This window comes from Phocoena sinus, chromosome X (assembly GCF_008692025.1).
Source record: "Phocoena sinus isolate mPhoSin1 chromosome X, mPhoSin1.pri, whole genome shotgun sequence".
Taxonomy (NCBI): Eukaryota; Metazoa; Chordata; class Mammalia; order Artiodactyla; family Phocoenidae; genus Phocoena; species Phocoena sinus.
The window spans coordinates 24,859,197-24,879,485 of record NC_045784.1 but is presented as its reverse complement, the minus strand read 5'-3'; the positions used below and the strand labels follow the sequence as shown (position 1 = coordinate 24,879,485).

General features: G+C 38.9%; 1 protein-coding gene across 1 annotated transcript in view; it reads right to left on the bottom strand.

Moving 5' to 3' along the window:
• The window catches only part of IL1RAPL1 (interleukin 1 receptor accessory protein like 1), a 1,361,040-nt gene extending 1,344,624 nt beyond the window's left edge, over positions 1-16,416 (bottom strand). Inside the window, exon 1 of the mRNA XM_032620953.1 lies at positions 15,822-16,416. The gene's annotated coding sequence lies outside the window, so the exon portion shown is untranslated. The remainder of the gene's footprint in view (positions 1-15,821) is intronic.
• Between the last annotated feature and the right edge of the window lie 3,873 nt (positions 16,417-20,289).

Here is a 20,289-nt window from a genome sequence, read left to right as displayed (position 1 = left end):
CTTGAGCCTTCTGGGAAATGATGCTCCAGATCAAGAGAACAGCCAGTGCCAAGGTCCTAAGGTAAGAATTTACCTATCATGTTCAAAGAATAGCAAGTTGGGGGTGCAGGGAAATAAGAAATTGAGAAATGGCTGGATGAGTACAGGAAGGGAAGTCAAAGAAGCAACATAAGACAGTATCTCTAGGCCATTGTAAGTATTTTGCTTTTACTGCGCATAAAATCAGCAACCTTTGCAGTGCTTTGAGCAACAAAGTGATATGACCTGATGTCCAGTGTCAAAGGACAACTGTAGCTACTGTATGGATAGCAGGTTATAGATGGAAATGTCAGAGGCAGAGGCAATTAGGAGGAAAGAGATGAAGGAGGCTCTGACAAAGGCAATAGTAGTAGAGGTGGTGAGAAGTGGTTAAATTCTGGATATGTGTGAAGATAGTACCAACAGGGCTTCATGACACATCGGATGAGTTGTGCAAGAGAGGGAGAGGAATGATGGATGATTCCAAGATTTTTGGACTGAACAAATGAAGGGATGAAACCAACAACAGATGGGAAAACTGAGTGCAGTAGGTTTGGATGGGAAAAGAGAAATTCAGTTTTAGACAAGGTAAGTGACAAATGTCCAGTTAGACATATGTGTTTGGAGTTCAGGAGCGAGACCAAGATGGGGAAATAAATTTAAGAGGAGGTGACAGAAATGGCATTTATAGCCATGCAAGGGGATGAAATCACTAAGGGGTGAGTGGAGACTGAGAAGATGACCTAGAGTTGAACCAAGGACATTCCAATATGAAGAAGAGAAGAGATGAGACCAGGAAAGGAGACTGAAAAGGAGCGATGAAACAGAAGTTAAACCAAGAGATGGTGCTATTCTAAAAGCCAAGTGAAGAAAATGGACCAAGGAGAAGGAATGATCCATTTTACAAATGCTGCTCACAGATTAATTGGGATGAGGATGGAAAATTGACCATTGGCTATAGTGAGAAAACGAAGGAATGTTCTTAACTGCTATATTTTAACAATATAACACGTTAAAGTAATAATGATTACCATTGATTGTGTGACTACTATTTGTCAAGCACTGCATTATATGATTTACAAATGTTATTTTTACCTTTCCCAATAATCCTAAAGGTAGGCATTCTTTTCTCTTTAGAGATCTGGAAACCAAAACTCCGAACCACTAAGTGACCTGTCAAATATTACACAGCTAATAAATGTTAAAGCCAAAATTGGAACTCAGGCTTGCCTTGGTCCTAAAGTCAATTCTAGTATACCATGATATCTTCTGCAATCAGGAGAGGATATATTAATACTAGGAAGGAGAGTAAAAATGAAAATGCAATGGTTTTTTAAAAGCTTCTCCTTAGGACTTCCCTGGTGGTCCAATGATTAGGACTTCGCCCTTCCATTGCCAGGGGTGTGGGTTCAATCCCTGGTTGGGGAACTAGGATCCTGCATGCTGCGTGGTATGGCAAAAAGTAAAAAGAAAAAAAAAAAGCTTCTTCTTAATGGAGACTTATATGTAGGCAAAAAATTGAAAGGAAGAAGAGCCACAAAGCTAAAAATTATGTTTTATCACCTTGTAATTTATAAAAACTATAGTAGCGGCCTAAATATATGTTCCAGTCTATTCTTGCTTTGCTCACCTTAAAAATTATTGTCAGACTGATGGTCTTAAAACATTGTTTTCTACGTTATTGATGTAACCAAAACCTTTGGCTATAGGTTCTAAGCTCCCAGCTTGGCATTCTGGGTATTTTATTAACTGACCTGTTAGTTTAGGGCATGTGATGGGTCTATGTTCTGACCTGAGGGATGGAATAGACATTACCTTAACTATATAAATAACATTTCATCATGAACAAAACCTTTGCAATGCTAATGCCTTATATCTACCAAGCTTGGCTAACTGTGTTATTTCATTAAACTCCTTTTTCTGCTATTATCTTGCTGAGACCAGGACACCTTGGGAAATCCTGCCTCTCTCCCCTGCTTCCTCCCTCCTTTCTTTGATAATTTATTGAGTTGTATTATGGCCAGGCAGTCTCCTAAGCACCAAAGATATGTGGTGAACCAGACAGATGAAGTCCTGTCCTCTCACCCTTATATTCAAGTGGGGAAGACACACAGAAGTAAGTTTTTTAAAGTGGTAAATTTGATGAGAAAAAAGACATGGCCAGTCATGGCTTAGGAGCACATAATGTTCTTAGGAAAACAGTCTTCTGTGGTGGGGAACACTCAGCATTCAGAAATCAAAGTTATTTCAGTTAGCACTTGGAAGGCAAGTGAAGAGGAGAGTTGCTTAAGCTTGTGGCAGAAATACATCATAGGCAGGATTGCCAGGAGCCTCAGAGTCCCTGGTTTAAGCTTATTATATTCAGTGGTCAGTGTCCTGGTCTATGTGGCTCTTGTTTGATTGGACACTGAGGTAAGAATTCACCACATTTTGTGCATTGCCCTAAGTTATCCCACACTTTAATATTCTCAATATAAAATGAGACTAGGTCTCATACAAATAAATTTATCCTTCAGTATTAAATAATTTCCAATTACCCTTTGAGATTCTCAAAATGGAAATTTGTGTATAGGTAAATACATATTTTGGGTGCTGTATTTCTCTCTTGGGGTGCTAGAGACAATTACAGTAGCTAAGTTTATTTAACATCTGTGACTTAACTAATGATTCTAGTTACGTTAAACTGGATTCTCAATTTTCTTAATATCCTCCAGGTTCCAAAATCTGGACTGAAACCACATGATGAGGCTTTATCATATGTATTCTTTTTATATTTTTGTACTCATAGCCATAGTAACATTGAAACTAAATATAAAACTAATAAGATTGTGTTAGCAGGAGTTTCAGAACTAATAAAGGATGAGTTTAGATCTACTAGGATTTGAAGCTCTGATTCTAGGAAATTGGGAGAGTCCAGGGAAGATACTTAGAGCAATAACCCACACCTTCTCTGATTACAATCTTAAGAAATTAAAGCTAATTTTACCTTGGAAACAGGAAATAGTAATTCTTTTTTTTTTTTTTTTTACTTACAAGTATAGATGAGGTTAAATAACTTCTGATGCACAGTCTGTTCCAATAGGCATCACTCATCTCCAATACCACCTACATAATCTCTTGCGTAGGAAATTTAACATGACTTACCTACTTTAAGGGATGGGACACTCTGTGCGGCAAAGCTGAAATCAATTTACTCAAGTCTATGAGGATAAAAGAAAAGTGTGCTGGGCACAAATAGCATGATGCAAACAGTAAAAACAGAACCACTTATGAGCCTGAAGATGTGAAGTTATATTGAATGAAAAAATACAAAGTGAATGTATAGAGATGTTGAAATCTCTTTAATAAGCTTAATAATATGTATTTGAAAAAATAAAACATATACATCCATAAACACAAGGGGAGTAATGTGATAGAAAAGGAATAGTATCTTCATTGAGTTCTCGGTTTTTTAAAAATACCATAAACTTTTTTTAATACAAAAGTCATTCCAGGACCAGAGAAGGAATGGTTCAAATATTTTAGAGTAGGCCCAGTAGTGGTGCTATGAACTATATTTTTTTTAAAAAAACAAATCTTTTAAAATACTTAGTAGCATGCATCTTTAATTGCTTTGGTAATGAGTAACTTCCTCTTTCTAGCCTAGTGCTTGCATTTAACATCGAGAAGTTAGATAATCTGCAAGTACTTGCTGAACTGAATTGAGCTGACCATCTAGTCAAATGTCAGGTCAAGTGAGGGGAAAAATAGTCAAAGTGGTTGTTTATTAAAGTGAACATAAGTTAATGAATAATTACTTCAGTTATAGTAGAGAGATTTTATATATCTGCAAGGAGGTAGACTAAGTTCATTCCTATTCAAATTTTCTACAATTTGATGAATGGTTGCCCCTTTAGACACAGCCACTGGTTTTAAAAAATTACTGGCACAACTGGTCTCACCGTATTTAACTTGATTGAATACATTTATAGGAAATAAAAAACAAAAGGTGCTCCTATCTCCTCACTAGGGCTGAAGAAAGCATTAAAAAATCTAAAGGAATGGTACTACTCCCTTCACATTAAGGAAAGAAATTAATAATTTTCAATAATATAAAAATGAATAGTGTTATATGAAACTATTCCTTTCAGTGAAAATTGAACTCTATTTTGAATATGATTTCAAATACATCATATTCAAAATTAGCACACACCCCCGCCCCCACTAGTCCAAATCACAGACTGACTGATGCTAATGAACCACTGCTTTCACTCCTTCTGTTCTGTGCCAGTAAAGTTCAACTCATTCCACTACCACTCAGTTCATCGAGTCTTGCCTTCTGCCAACTTTCAGAGTCTCTCTTAAGCCTTGTCCGATACGACCCAAACAGCTGTCTTATTATCTTCGGAATTCAGAGAACTCGGCCCTACACTACTCTGTTCCATTTTCTTACCCTCTCCCTGACCTCTCACCAACTCCTCCCCTTAACTTTAGAATCAAGCACATAAACCACTGAAGAAAAATCGGTCCTATGTAAACACTCTGGGCCTCGATTTTTGACTCCTTCCTTTCTCCCTATGGAAATCCAGGGCACATAGGAGATGCTCATTAAATACTGATGGCCTGATAACTTACAACAGGAGTAATTATAATATGGATTCAAGAACATTCCTCAGAAAACCGCATTCTCTGAAACTTAACTATGCAGAGCAAGGCCTTGTACTCAAAAATATTTAGTGTCTTTACCCCTTTAAACAAATATTTAAGGTTTCCCATTATTTCCTAAGTAATTTCCTAAGGACTCATTGCAGCATACTTTAAGGGGCAAAGGAATAAAATGTCTTGATAAGAGCTTCCAAATTCCTTCCATTCCCCTCTTCATGGCCTAGGTACCCATTCGGTAGCTGACAGCTCACGGCTGAGTCCTTCACTGGGCACTGCCCTCAGGAGCTGCAGGAAAACTGTCTTGTTAAAGATTATACCCACTTCCAATGGGCAGCCCATAGCCAGTGACTGCCTGATGTGGGAATAGAAAATTCCTACCCTTGACTCAATTTCAGACAATATTGAAGGACCCATAGGGTCTGCTAAGGGCAGAGTTGCAAGCACGCTGCCATCAATTTCAGAAGCAACTAAACCTTCTCTTTCCAGGTAACCCAACAGAACACGTGTGTCTTCCCCACTAGCCCATACGCTTTTGAAGGCAAGAACTCTATTTAGCATCTTCAGCCCATGCTAAGCACGATCCTTACAGTAGCCAGGGGCCCTGAAACAGTATTTCTTATTCATTTACATGAAGGAGTTAATCAAATAAAATGCAAATTGGAAGGAGCAATTCTGCTAATTTAATAGGATTGAAGGACACTGGTTACCAAGGGCTAGCATAAGCCATACTTCCTGCACAAAAATCATCTGAGACATGGCTGTGGCAGCACCAGAATTTCAGCATAGGAAGATCTTAACCTGTGTCACTGTGGCTGAAAGGGGCTTCAAACTCAAAAGTGGAGGCTGAAATGGTAGGGCACTTTGGAGAATATTGAGAAAGCATCCAATGTCCATAGTAAGATAGGGTAGGAAGGGGAAGGAAATACTGACAGAGGTTGCACGTGTTATGCTGAAGCCCTCCTCAGGCAGACTCTAGTGCTCCCACTGACCTCAAAATTCTTTAAATTTATAAATTCCTGTGCTCTATTCCACCACTGAATCAGAATCTTCAGGGCTAAGGGGGTGAGTTTTGACAACAGCTAGATTATGTTACTTTTTATTTTAGCTGAATTCTAATGATCAAGCACATAATATTTAGCTTGGGCCTAAGTAAATTGCATTCCTTTTCATTTTATCTTCAGTGTTTGGCCATTTCCCAACTTACTAAAATTTCCAATATGAAGTGATCAGAAAAAGTATGGAAAAAACAATCCCTACTGGTTTCTTTTCTTCTGCTTATTAGAAATGTAGAGGTATTTGATGAGAGAGAGAATGCAAACTCAGCTAAAACGAGGTTTTTTTTTGTTTTAGGAGGCTCACTTTTGATTTCCATCTATAATTCCAAAGTTTTACATTTATTGGTAGTTAACGCAACAGTTCACACATGCTAGGGATAGATCCTATTTTCTTATTATTGAAAGTATATTATATTCTAAAGCAATATTCTTTTTCCATGGGATCTTAATATAAAGTCATTTTGGAATTTATATTTCTACCTTGCCATTAAATTATATATAACACTTTCCTTTACCCTTTTCTGCCCAGCTGCCTTCTCCAACTTCCCCTTCCTCCCAAACGGATTGCCCCTTTTGGGTCACTTTGCTGTTGCCGTCATTGTAAAGAAAGAAACTTTAAACATTCTCATTGAAGAGCTACATTTAAACCACAGCATTTTTGTTAGGGTGGGTGGCAACTTTCTAACACTACTAAGCAAAGATAGTTTGAACAGGTAAGCCCCATTATAGAATGTTGCCTTCTGTGGTAATTTTAAACTTCGGCCTCTGTATTTATCTAGCAGTGCCAACAGTGGTTTAGTCTTAGGAGGAAAGAAGCAAGGAAATGAAGAGAGCCCAGGATGGCTGTTTGAGAGCAGAGGTTCAACATGAAGATGTTTGGAATGAAGATGGAATTCAGGAGGAGTCCTTGGGAAATTCACAAAACTGGGAATCAAAGGTACCCTGGAGATACACTCTTAAATTGTTCCTCTTCTTCCTAAAGCATAAATCTGAGTAGGTCATAAAATGTTATATTTTCCTTATGCTCATGAAACCTCAATCCATCAGCTCCTGACTGCCACACCTGGGGACTTGGGGCTCCTGCCTTATCTTCTTACATTCTGCATCGCACACCGCATTCCCTGAGGAAAGTAGAATCAGCTCCTGCTTATAACAACTTTGTTCTTGATCTTCCCTCTACCTGGAATGTGATATCTTCTCCACACCAATGGGAACCCTTCAAAGTCTAACGCCAACCTTACCTCCTTTAACAAGCCTCTTGTAATCCCCCCAAGTGCGTGTGTTCTGACCCTTTCCCAAGCCTGTACCACACTTGACACCTCTCTTAGAAGTATACACAGTAGACAACCCTGAATTATAGTTATGTAGGATTTTGTTTATCACCTCTACCCCTGACTAACCTTATCTGGGCCCAGACATATGACATCACTCATTCCTATATCGTTCGTTGCAGGCCCTCTTATAGCGTGCTGCACACAGAAGGCGCTCAAATATCTATAGTAGGAGTGGTATGAAGGAAGGGGGAAGGGAAGGCTGGAGAAGGAAGTGATGGAAGGAAGGAAGGAAGAAGGAAAGAAAGAAAGAAAGAGAGAGAGAGGGAGGGAGGGAGGTAAGGAAGAAGGGAAGGAGGAAATTAGGAAGGAAGGGTCAGCCATTTCTTCTCCCTCTATTTGTAGGTTACAAACTACTTAATATTAACCATCACTCCCTTATTACTCAACTTCTTTTACTTTCCTCAATCCGCAGTTTTTGTCTCAGTTTACAATGCAACGTGAGTTTGGGAGAACACTGATCTAAAATGGATCTGCTGTCACTAAATGCTTTAGCATTCATCCATGTAACACTGATGTACTGATGACCTACTATATGCCATGTACAGCACTGGGCCCTGGAAATATGAAACAGACAGACCCCAGCCTCCTGGAGTTAAGCTAAGCCCTTCCCTCATGGTGAGGATCGCACAGAGCGGCTTGCTCTGTGACTGTGCTATTACGGGCCCTGGAGGAGAACCCCGACAAGACAAGGGAAAGCAGCAGAGTCCAACCCCCCTGGAGACCCCTTGAATGCATTTACTCTGCACACTATGGAGCTGGGAGCCTCCCGAGTACCATTCAGAAGTTCTGTCATGGTGAGAACAATTAGGGGCTTTAACAGGGGTATTCAAAAGCCAAGCACTGAGAGCCACCAGATTCATTTGTTACATTCAAATTTTCTCCCCTGGCCATGCGAAGCTTTGTTTACACAGAATACTTGATACCATTTTAAGTTTCTCAGTTTTCCATTTTTACTGCTGTGTTTAGCTCCCCTGCCTGTATTCCTCCTGAAATAAAGTTGATGGAGAGGCTGGGAACATTGCAGCATATTCATAGCCAGTATCATTTCTTCAAACAAGTAGGATGGGTGGCTGGAAGACACTGCAAGATCCAACGTGAATAAAAGTATGTCTTCCACAGCCCCCTCCCCACCTTATCATCTAAAATGCAGTCTACTGAAGCCATTTTTTCTGGGTTGGAAAAAAATGGCATATTCTCTCCAAATGTCACTATTATAATAACGAAGGGGAGAAGCGTATTATTCCAAACTTTTCCCTCTAGCATAGGATTCACATGTTAAACATCTTGACAAATATCTCACTCACACACACACACACACACACACACACACACCTGTATCTCCTTCCCTTAGTAGCTGTGTGGTGGTAACTTGGCAAACTTGATAAAAATAATACTGTCTTCATTATTCCCAAGGTGGTTCATTATGGTCTATGGAAGCAGAGGGACCCTGTTGATGAAGAAATGAAGTAAGAAATTCCATCTCTTCAAAGTAGGATAAAATGTGGCTAAAAGATATTTTGATAAGACCCCTCGGTGGAGGACTTTGAAAACCAGAAGGCAACATGCAGTACTGAAAGAATGATGGCAGTCCTAAATGCCAGGGATGTCCAGAGCAGATGTGCAGGTGAGTCAGGAAAAAGGAGGGGCTCCAAAGAAGAGCAGTTCCCTGCTAATAACAAAGAGGATAGTACGGAAAAGGCAAGGAGGCCCCACCAGTGACCTATTTTCTCAACTCTTTCTGTATTGTGTTTCTAGAGATCGAATGAGGTCAAGAATGGCAGACCATGCATAAAGTCCACAAATTCTGAGAGGGGGCGCCATGTGAGTAATAACAAGTCAATAAAGTGAGCTAAAAGATTAGATGCACTAAAATTAGCCTCAACAAGAACAACTACTTTTCTTATGCCACACACTACTAAAAAAAAATCATATGCCAGGACATACTGTTATGAAATTAAAATACTCAATTGAAGGCTTGTGTCATATCAAGAATCTGGAATCACGCATCTTGGGAGAGCCAAAGAATTGTGAGACCTGGGAAACCTAATTTCATTCCTCTGGTTCAAAATTTCCTTGTTGGCTAAAATGATATAATGGGGCATCCTTTATTCCTACACTGTATATAATTTCATTAGATTTTTATGAAGCCATAGGAATCACCTCTGGCTATATTTATAATCATTCATTTTCATTTTGACTGAAATAAAGATTATTTTAATGCAAATTTTTTGTAATATTAGACAATTTTACATTATAATAGATGAACACTAAAATTTGAATGTGAATTTACCTGTGTTGGAACTTTAAATGTATGTTTTTTTAGGAAATTAGATACTCCAAGTCCATCCATCCAAAAATCCAACTCCTTTGATCCACATTCCACCACCATGTTCATCTTCCTTTCTTTTTGTATGTAAGATAAACATAATTCATGTGCATATGCAATGCAAGTATTTTGGCTCTAGACATATATGGCTTTCATTTACTAGGGCCACAGGAATTATTCCAAGGGATCTAGAATTGTCATAGATACAATCTTCCTATGTAGATAAATATATTTCAAAGATATAAGTAGGCCCTGTTGTGACTATACATAACTTCATTTTTTAAAGACATTATATTCATAATAATTTATTGTTGTTATTATTATGCATTTTCTCAATCAACTGATACTGAAAGTACAACTATGATTAAGTGGCCTTCCAATTTTTTGCAATTAAAAAGGGGAGGGGCTTCCCTGGTGGCGCAGTGGTTGGGGGTCCGCCTGCCGATGCAGGGGACACGGGTTCGTGCCCCGGTCCGGGAGGATCCCACGTGCCGCGGAGTGACTGGGCCCGTGAGCCATGGCCGCTGAGCCTGCGCGTCTGGAGCCTGTTCTCCGCAACGGGAGAGGCCACAACTGCGAGAGGCCCAAGTACCGCAAAAAAAAAAAAAAAAAGTAAAAAAAAAAAAAAAAAAAGGGGAACTTTATACCAGAAAATGATGAAGATCATTATACTAAGTCACAGCTGTATTACATGTAAACATCGACCAATTAACTCACTTTGATCAGGCCATGAGAAAATAAACCACTATGAATAATTTTATGATTATTCATACAGTGATTTATTATAATTCACATAAAGTATAAGCTACATAATTAACAAACATTGAAAAGAGTGAAAGTCTATAATTATATGATCACAATTCACAGTCCATTTCTTTTTTTTTTTTTTTTGAGTTCAAACTCCACACACAATTTCCTGACTTAGGAAGTATTACAAAATACAATCTAATTTTACTCGTAAATATATATTTTTAGACATATCTCTTGTATGAACAAAATAGCTCATTTAGTGCCATTTACTGTATTATATATATATATATATGAACATGGTAACTATAACATACCCTTGGAATAGCTTGTCATGAAAAAGATTACTTTTAATGCTGTAATACGAAAACAGGAAAGAGCAGATTTTCAGGAGAAAAATATTAAAGTGCTTTGCTTTTTCCCTCTGCTTTATTCACAGTTCGCTGCCTGGCAATTTCAGACGGTGTGATAGGAAAGCAACACCAAGCCGGTCAGTCACCCCTTGTGTAAAGCTAACAGCCTTAGGAGTCTTCGAGTTTTGGCACCTGTATATTGTTTCTACACAGGGGAACCAAAAAAGCATGTCAGTTAAGGATCTTTCATTATAAGTCAATGGCCAGGGGAAGCAACAAGGGTATATCCTTCCTTTGAGCCATGTGGTTGGCCTGTAATGGAATGCTCTCTGCACTGGAAGATACTCCAGGGTAGCACTCTCTGGGTGAAAATTAAAAGCATATTTGTAAGGTGATTAGCAGAATCTGTCAAATAAACAAGCCTGTCTACAATATTATAATATTCCTTTGTAAATCTGCTTGAGCAAATCTGAAGCGTTTCCAGAAGACATAAGAAATATGCATTTTTAAGATATAGGAAACCAAGAAAATGCTTGTTATTTATAGGCATCAATGAAGTCGGATAAACAGGCATGATCAAATTCATCTGAAAAAAATATTGGGGATCCTTAACGCAAAAATCAAGACACTGGAAAGTTAGGAAAAGGAGGTTGCTCTATAGCAGGAAAGTTCCTTAAGTGCATGTATACTTATTTTTATTTACAGGGTTAATTTTCTACTTTCCAACTCTACCTTGACCAAAAACATAAAAACTTACTCTTTAACCTGATTATCGCCACTTAAAAACATATGGAAGGTCATATCACTAACTATGCCCTATTTTCATATATGTAAATATATTTATGTTAAGATACACAAACATTGAAGAAACGCAGCGTTAGTAGTGACACATGGGGGATTGCCTCCCCCTAAAGAACATTAGTAATTATTGCAACTAGCAAATTCCAGAACAGAACTATTATCTTTATATTCTTATGTCCTCTATTATGCTTAGTATTCAAACGCATTATGCTTTTGTTAATAAAGTGATACATGAGAGTAGCCTTTTGGTCAATTGACCCAATTTAAGTAGTAGCATCAAGTTCGTTGGTGAACCTTGATTTATTCTTGGTACCAAAAACAAAAACACCTAAGTACTCAGGAGCATTAACAACAACAACAACAAAAGCAATCAGCTTAAAACACTCTCACACAAAACCCTTGGTTACCATTCTTAGAATGATTTTCAAAAGCAACTTTTTTTTTTTTTTTTTAGTTACTCAAGACAACTATATTCCCCTATGAGTACTGCGGAAAAAAAATTGAGTACTGAGTGAAAGTTAGCAACCAAAGCATTTAATTTGTCTGTATTATCTACTCACTGAACGATGTTACCTACCAGATAACTGTAATTGATACAAGAAAGCGCCTATAAAGATTGACAATAAGGGCGTGAGAAAAAATGCACTGTTAAATTCATATGACTTTGGGGAGCCCTTAATAATAATTCCATATATCTCTAAGGCACGGCATGATGGTAAGCACTTAGACACACGTCTTGTTTCTTTAGTGCAATATGTAACTATTCTATTGTTTTTAAATTATTAAATGATTAAATGAGGGAAAATGCCGGGTCAGAAGTCCCAAGGCTAGTAAATGACAGAGCCTGAAGTGCAACTCAAGGCCTCTCACTCAGCACCGAATCCTCTAATACCTGGATGTCTCAGAGAGCTGAGCTCCTTCCTCGTTGAGATTCCTGAGACAACTAATGGAAAAAGGATTGGAATTTAATAATAAAAATGCTGACATGGCCTGATCTATAGCTGCCCAAACGGTGCCATTATAATTATGCTTTATAAATTGAGCATTACCAGAAAACTTGCTACTTTTAAATATTATTAATCAACACTTGGGTGCTTCTGTTGCCACAAATTATACAGTAGTCTGCTTTATCAAAACATGTGACTTGCCAAACACCAGATTTTATCTGTTTTAAGACAAAGTATATCCCAAACATTCAGTATATATATTAAAGAGACTAAAAGATTCTGAAATAGAAATCTTAAACCTAAAAGTTCAGTTGTTTTTAAAAATGTTTTATCTGTCATTTTAACAATAATATGATTTGTTCACATGCATTGCAAATGTAATACACATTCATTTTAAATTTGTTCTCTAAATTTAGCTGATTACTTATCAGCTAAATCTCCTGACTTTGCTGAAGCAACTGGTCAGGAAACAAAATTAGTGCTTTCTATATTTATAAATGATATTTCTTCTATTTTTGAATACTTTCTAATCTAACTACATACCCCGGGCTGACAAAATGGCAATAAAATAGAGAAATAGATGTTATATTTTAAATTATTCACTGCCTTCATGTTTAAATGCTTTCCTAATAAAAGCAAAGCTTTTTATTATTGATTTGTGAGTTAAGAAAAATGCCGTAACCTGCCTTGGTTACATAATCCTCATCCAAAAGAAAGTAACAGGTTATAAAGTACCATTAAAATGATTGAAACTATCTTTCCTAATGTGAACATATGCAGTCTTCAAGTAAAAGGACAGCAATTTCATGTGTGTATGTATGTTTCACAGCCAGTGTCGTTTTTTAAGATTCCTTTTCCTTTCTAGTATTATTTCCATCTACTACTGAGCTTCTAAAACCTCTAGAATATGCCCTGTTTGGTAACATATGTGTGGATTATGTCAGAAAACAACTGAGGAAGTCATTTACAGAATATTAAAATAAGGAGTACAGGAAGACTCATTGCAGACTGTATTTCTGCACATAGTTGGAGACTAACATCCTGGAAGCAGCCGTAGTGTTACCCTGACCCCTGAAGGAAGGAATCAGGAGTTAACTTCACATGTAGTTTCCTACACAATGTGAACTCCAAACCTCCAAATCCACTGGCACAATTTATCAATGTTTGGGCATATCCTGCAGAAATAAGAAAGTCATCTCAAATATCAGAGCTCAAAATTTCATTCCACCATTTCACCATTCTGATTTGGGGTAAGCAGATCTTTCCAAAGTTACTTAGTGGATGTCTAGATCTTGCACCGACTCCACTGGAAAACCAGAAAGAATTATCTCATCTCTATGATAGAAAAATCATTTAGCCTTTCTTTCTTTTTTTTTTTTTGTAGAATAAATGTAAAGGGAAATAGCGCAACTAGATGATAAGGTGATTTAATTCAACAGGGTTAGGATTTCAGCAGTTTCATTTTGAGGGAATATGTAATCTACTGAGGGAAAAACAGATCCTAAAACAGTAGAAGGCTGAAAGGAGATGATGTGCCTCTTCTTTTAAAGAAAAATCATGGCTCCAAATAAAACATCAGGGAAATTGACATTTTATTCTGCAGTATTCCTCTGTACCCTGAGCAAAGCACATTTCTCTCGTCTCATGGTAAAACTCACAGGCGGCTGCAACATGTCCTTTAAGCCATGCAATAAGTAAAACTTGAAAAAGGATTGCTCTTTTTTTTCCCTGGGATTTGTATTAATAATGAATTTGTTGCCATTTATTTCTTTAATTTAACAGGATAACATTACCTCTGAAGGTTTTTACTTCTCTTTTCCCAGAGGGTTAAAATGGCCCAGAAAGAGGCTGTCAAAGCAGAGATAAAGGTACAAAACACTCATTTCTGACACACTGTGGAAGCAATCATTTTTATTGAGGGAACCACCAGACTGAAATCTGCATTAAGCTCTACCAGGAAAAATACGAGAGGATCTCAAATAGTCATTCCATTCACAGTCTTCATTTCAATGGATTTAACTTTCTACTCATGTATTTCAATCGTAGGGTACAGAACTATGACCTTGGCTGGGATCATCAGCCCCAGTTACTCAACGGGGCACTTGTAAAACATTGCGGACTCAATTTGACTCTCCACGGGTGTGGCTAAAATTGCTCCTGCCTGGCCCTAAAGCTTACATGATCTGCTGTCCCCCAGAAACTCACTATGAGAAAACTCATGCTAAATTCGCCACAGAGATCAGGACCCTTGGAGCTAATCTCTGTCTGTCTTCCTCCTCTTCCTCCTCCTCCTCCTCCTCCTCCTCATCCTCTTCCCCATCCTCCTCCTCCGTTAGCTGTTACAAGCCTTCAAAAGTTAACAGGGGTGATGAAGCCTCTATACAATCATTTCATCTCACTATCGTTGACTGAAGCTCGCTGATGTAATGAAGTTACATAATCACCGATTATGCACGACTTCCATCCATCTTCCTTCATATCCACATATCTTCTCCCCTCCCCTTCAGATCAATCTACCAGGTGAGATTTATAACACATGTAAATGCTCCATTCTCTCATCATTGGAACTGAATATGGGACTTTAGCATTGCAGTACAGTGCACTGAACCACGTCATCAATATTGATTTTTTAAATCTCGTTTCCCAGGCAGAATATGCTTAAGCATCCTTCATGCTCTTGTCTCTAACTTTTTACCGAAAGGGTAAAATAGATGTAACAGATAGAACACATCCTCAACTTAAGGTTAAGGGAAGTGTGTAACTGCCTGCATTTCCAAAGCTGGCTGCACTGCAATAAAAGGATGGTCTCTGCTTCCAGACCTTCGACTCCCCTGCACGTGGGTCGCAGCCTCAGCTATACAGGATACTGGGTAAATAATTATATTATTGGACAAACTGAACTTAAGAAAGAAAGCATTATGGTGATACTGAAAATAATATTGCACCATTCTCTATTTTAGTCATCGTTTTCAGCTTTTTCTTTTCTTTTTTAATTCTGAATGATAATCCAGTAGATAAAAAAGTAGCCTAGGGTACTTAATAATCTCCAATAATCACAACCTAGAGAACAATTAACAATGATTATCACCTTAAAGTTTAAGAACTTGACAAGTGGGATGTCCCTGGTCCCATTGCGGCTGTGAAATGCAGCAGAATGCTGCACTGAGTTGAAAACATATTTCTTTTAATGAATAAAGAGTGGCTCGTTTCATTTTAAATAGGGCTCTTCAGTAAGTGTCCTTTCACGGCTGCTACCCCTTCCAGAACACAAGAGCCACAAATATTGCATCCAAACAAAGAGTGTCTACCCAGAATTAATTCAAGACACTCTCTCCCATGTCAAAATAATTGGAGGGGGAGTGATGCTTTGATTTATTTTCAATTACACTCAGAATACAGTCCCACATACACACACACACACACACACACACGCACACACACCAACACACCCAACTGCAGTTATTCCATTCAGTGCCAATAACGGCCACATCACAGCCATCTAGGCGATGCAGCAATCATCCAAGTCACCCATTCCATTACAAACGCCCAAGTTTGCTCACGCCACTGATGGGTTTGCATATATAAAATGACCTTACCCACAAGAGTCTTCCAAATTATTCTCCTCTGGATATCAGTCAGTAAGGTAACTGCTGGTCATCACAATGCGTATTCAGAAAAATCCACGTTTTACTCCTGTGCTCTTTTTCTTGTTTTTGCTAGCAATTAATATCGTGAACAAGATACCCATTCACAAATGCCAAGTTCACCATAAAAGCAGATAATTCCATACAGCTCTTCCCTACAAGACTGCCTCCAGTTAGTTCTCAAAGTGCCCGATTGTTCGGTGAAGATACAATCCAGGTGCAGAGCAGGGGAAAAAAAAGAAAACTGGGAGAAAAAAGAAGAGGCAGATAGAAAAGGAGAGACTGATAGAGGAGAGGGCAGGAAAAAAGGGAAGAAATTTTTTAAAAACAAGGAAAGAAAAGGCCGGTAAGTGAGGAAGTCTGTGAGCTCTACGACAAGAATCGGAGTCTTGCCTTTTGCAAATCTTCTGTATCCATGTAGCCTTTCAGATCCCCTTGGTCCCCAAGTAAAATTTCCAGATCCGGGATGCAGCCATAAGAAAGAATCCTATGTATATTTCACAAGTATCCCGCAATAACAGATCCAACGGGGCTTTCCTTGTACAGTACTGCTATGTGAAAGCACACAACCCCTGCTGTTTGGGAAGGTGTCTCCTGGGTCCTAGCTCTCTTCAGCAGCCCCCAAAAATGATTTTTCAAAAAAGAGTGGGGGAAAAAAAGCAGCTTTGCGTTTGCCTTGAATGATGCTAATCCTGAGCGAAAACGACAAGGAAACCACGACTAGCACGAGATCTTGATTAATAGCCACAATCCACTCAAAATATCCCAGGGAAGAAGGAGCGAAAACAAGAAAGAGAAACTGCAATGCATAAATGATTCCAGTGTTTCTACAAGATCGGTTCATTTGATTGAATGCATTCTCTGGTTTGCTGCAAGTCATAAAGAGGATAGTGTTACTGCCACCCAATGGATATTTTAGTACTAGCCAATCCACAGAACGCCACCGCTTTGCGAGTTTTAGTTTTCAAAGACTTAAGAGAGAGGACTGTAGCCTGGGAATCTTTGGGAAAGGACCCTGAGAGGCCTCGAATAACGAGAATCTGTCCTTCCAGGCAAAAGTGGACCGGCAACTGGGGACGCTTCACCCAGTCCAGCGTTAGCCACCTTAGAATTACGGTTCCATTTCTATAGGAGGCAGAAAGGTACAGAGAGTGATGCCTAAACTGACATGCTCATAATAACCTCCTTTTCATCACTTCTCTTTAGAGCTGATTTGTTATTGCGAGCGACCTCTCTCACTCTCCCTCACACTCACTATCACACACTCACACACACACACACACACCCCATACACGACCATTCTCTAAATCACTTTAAGCCGGATTTCAAACGGGAGCCTGGTGCGAAGCGGTTGCTCCAAACCTCCGGCGGCACGGTGATAATTGTTTCTAAACGGCAGTTTTGCAAAGTGCGTCTGCCGGTACTGGTATGTAAATTGTGAGTGCAGGAGGCAGTACTCTCCACCCTGCCGTTCTTTCTGTTTGGGGAGGAGCAAAATCTTCCTTGAGTGAGCGGGGCTCGGGAGAAGGGTGCCAGTGGCAGGCTCTCTGGGAGGGGGTGAGGGGCGGGGCGCAAAGAGGAGGAGATTGAAGAGGATCCTCCTCCCAGCCGCCGTGTCACAGAGTTCGCTGCGGGATGGGAATCTGAGACGGAGTCGTGATGGGAAAAGAGGGACAAAGTAGGTAGTGATCAAATAAATTAGGATATTTGCTCAGTTTAAGATGTGTGCCCTTTATATTACCTTGGGATAATATAATACATGTGGTTCTATACTTGTCAATCTGGAACATAGGCATGATCACCTGAGTGGCTTGTTAAAATGCAGATTCGGATTCAGTAAGTCTGGAGTGAGGCCTGACAGTCTGCATTTATAATAAGCTGGTCCATGGACCATAATAATGCTGCTGGTCTATGGCCCACACTTGTAGTAGCAAGACTCTACAGAAGAGTTAATATCTGCACTGCAACCACAACGTCAGGTTCTGACAGTGGGGTGGGCAAGGCAGCTAGAGGCTGAGAAACACTTTTCCAATCGCCACCCCTCCCTCTCCCTGCCCTTCAAGTTTTCCCACACACCACCTGTAGCCCCCGTTCTCGAAAACAACCCATTCTACAATGTATTTCACAAGCTTTTGTAATGTAAGGTTTAACAGGATAAACCCCAAATAGAACAATAAATAGGCAAAGCAGCCTTGACCCTACAGAAGTGTATCTTCATTTAATGTGGGGAATAAAACCCAATTGAAGATAAAGGAAAGCCTTGCAAATATTCGGTCAAATGTGAGCTAAACTAATGCAAGCTAAACTCAGGTCACAGGTGAGATTGAATGAGGGCTGAGAGACTGGATAGGGAAGTCAATATGTAGTTTTAAAAAGGAAGGAGCAGTATAATGAACTTCCCAGTTCAAGCTGAGGGAAGATCTGGTTAAAGTGTGTAGGCAAGTGTTACGTGGTTTCCCAGGAGTTAACTCACCCAGATTAACCGCCTACATGCCAGCCACTCTCCTTTCCCTGCTCCTTCCCCACAGGCTCCCATCCAGAGTAAACTGAGAATCAGGGGTGAAGGGGAAATATATCCTCCTCTCCTCATACAGGTGATCCACATTCTTAGCACCTTCTCTTGTTGTGGTCCTTTGGCTGACCCATTTAAGCGATGAACTTGACTTCAGATGGACTGAGAGGGGGCCACAAGTAACAAATTTAATTGCTTCAAACAAAGTTTAGAAGTAAAAGTCCTGAGCTGTAGGCTCAAATCTAGGATTTGAGCCTGATTTCTACTCCTAAGTAGCCGTAATTACCCAAGGGATTCACTTTAATTTCTCTTGGCCTCAGTTTCCTTGTCTGTAAAATGACAGATTGAAATTAACCGGTTGCCAAGGTCTACTCTAGTTCCATATGGTACCAAAATCAAGTCCTCTATCTGCAAGGCTTTTGCTACTCAGTTTGTTATTCTACACAGAGCAAGAGTTCTAATGATTACCTTGACATGGGCTGCACAGAGGATCCAGAAGCTTTGAAAAGTGTGTTGAAGACACGGGTGAACGTTTGACCATTTCAATCCTCTTGCAAGAGATAATGTGAAAAGCTTTCTTTTCAGATCCAGGAAGGGAAGTGTTTGTTTGAATCTGAGGTGAAGCATTGTCTATTCCTGGATCTTACAGAGCCAACTGTGGGCCTCCCTGTTTGTTGCCATGGGATCCTCTTTGTGCGAACTGTCTTGAACTGTGTGGGAACATTTTCCTCTTGCCTTCCTACAGTTCTCTCTCTAACTCTTCTGAAGATATGTGTCAGAACAAAATGTAGCTGCATTATTGCCAATAAGACTAACAGCAGCTGCAAGGTGCATCTAATTAAGAATTTTAATTACTTCACCGAATTCTCATTTGCAGATGTTTAGAGCATTAAACAATGTATTGTGATTTTATTTTAAAATCTGAGTAAAGCTGACCTACCTCCCAAGGGGGGTGGGTGTTAAAAAACTACACAACTCAATGATGGGTATAAAAAAAGGCTGTGACATGGGAAGTATATACCTTGGCTCATTGTTTGCGATTAAAGTGATATTTTATTCAGGATGAAAAACTAGTGTGCATATCCTATCCATATATATGCCTTTTTTACTAAAGTAAAAGGCAAATAAATCTCAGAATACTATGAAAATCAATAATTTACTATTCTAGCCGAATCCTTGCATGTTACATAGTTCTTCTCAAATGTTCTGTTCTTTTCTTTCCCCCAGTAACAGGATGGTTAACAGTAAGTTTCGTGCTGCAGTATGGGGATTGTAGGCTATAATCCAAAGCATTATGGGGTTTGTAGTAAAAACTGGCTGCAGATCAATTCCATGCTTCTAGCTTTTCTCAGTTGAAGGGACTGCTGTTTTATTTTCTAATAATAAAAAAGAAGAATATCAATATATTTTAAATAAGAAATTCATTTTAATGAAACAAAGTTGCTATTACTGGGAGTATGAAATTAGAGTTTAACTAAAATAATATTCTAACTGAGGAGATGGAGAATGCAATAACATCTACTTTATAAGCCCCAAATAACCTGGGTGAGCTATTTCCTAATGTTTGTATTCTATAGCTAAGGTTTCCAAAGTCACTTTAATTGTTTTAGTATTTCTTAAAGAGTAATGTGGACACAGGAAATTCAAATTCTTATTGTATCCACGTTTAACTACTGGTAGCCTACATTTAATATTTCACACTTCACATCATTCCTCAATGAAGTGAGCGAGAGTTTTATTTAATCTACCTTTTTAGATGTTTTGTTATACAAAAATACTCTGAATTGTCACAGTAGTTCCCCTTTTTAATGAAATCCTTAAGGCTAGAATATCTAGAAAATATGTCGGGACTGGGATATTTCATTCCACTTCAATTTAATCAATTATAGGAATGTATAAATTAAGGAG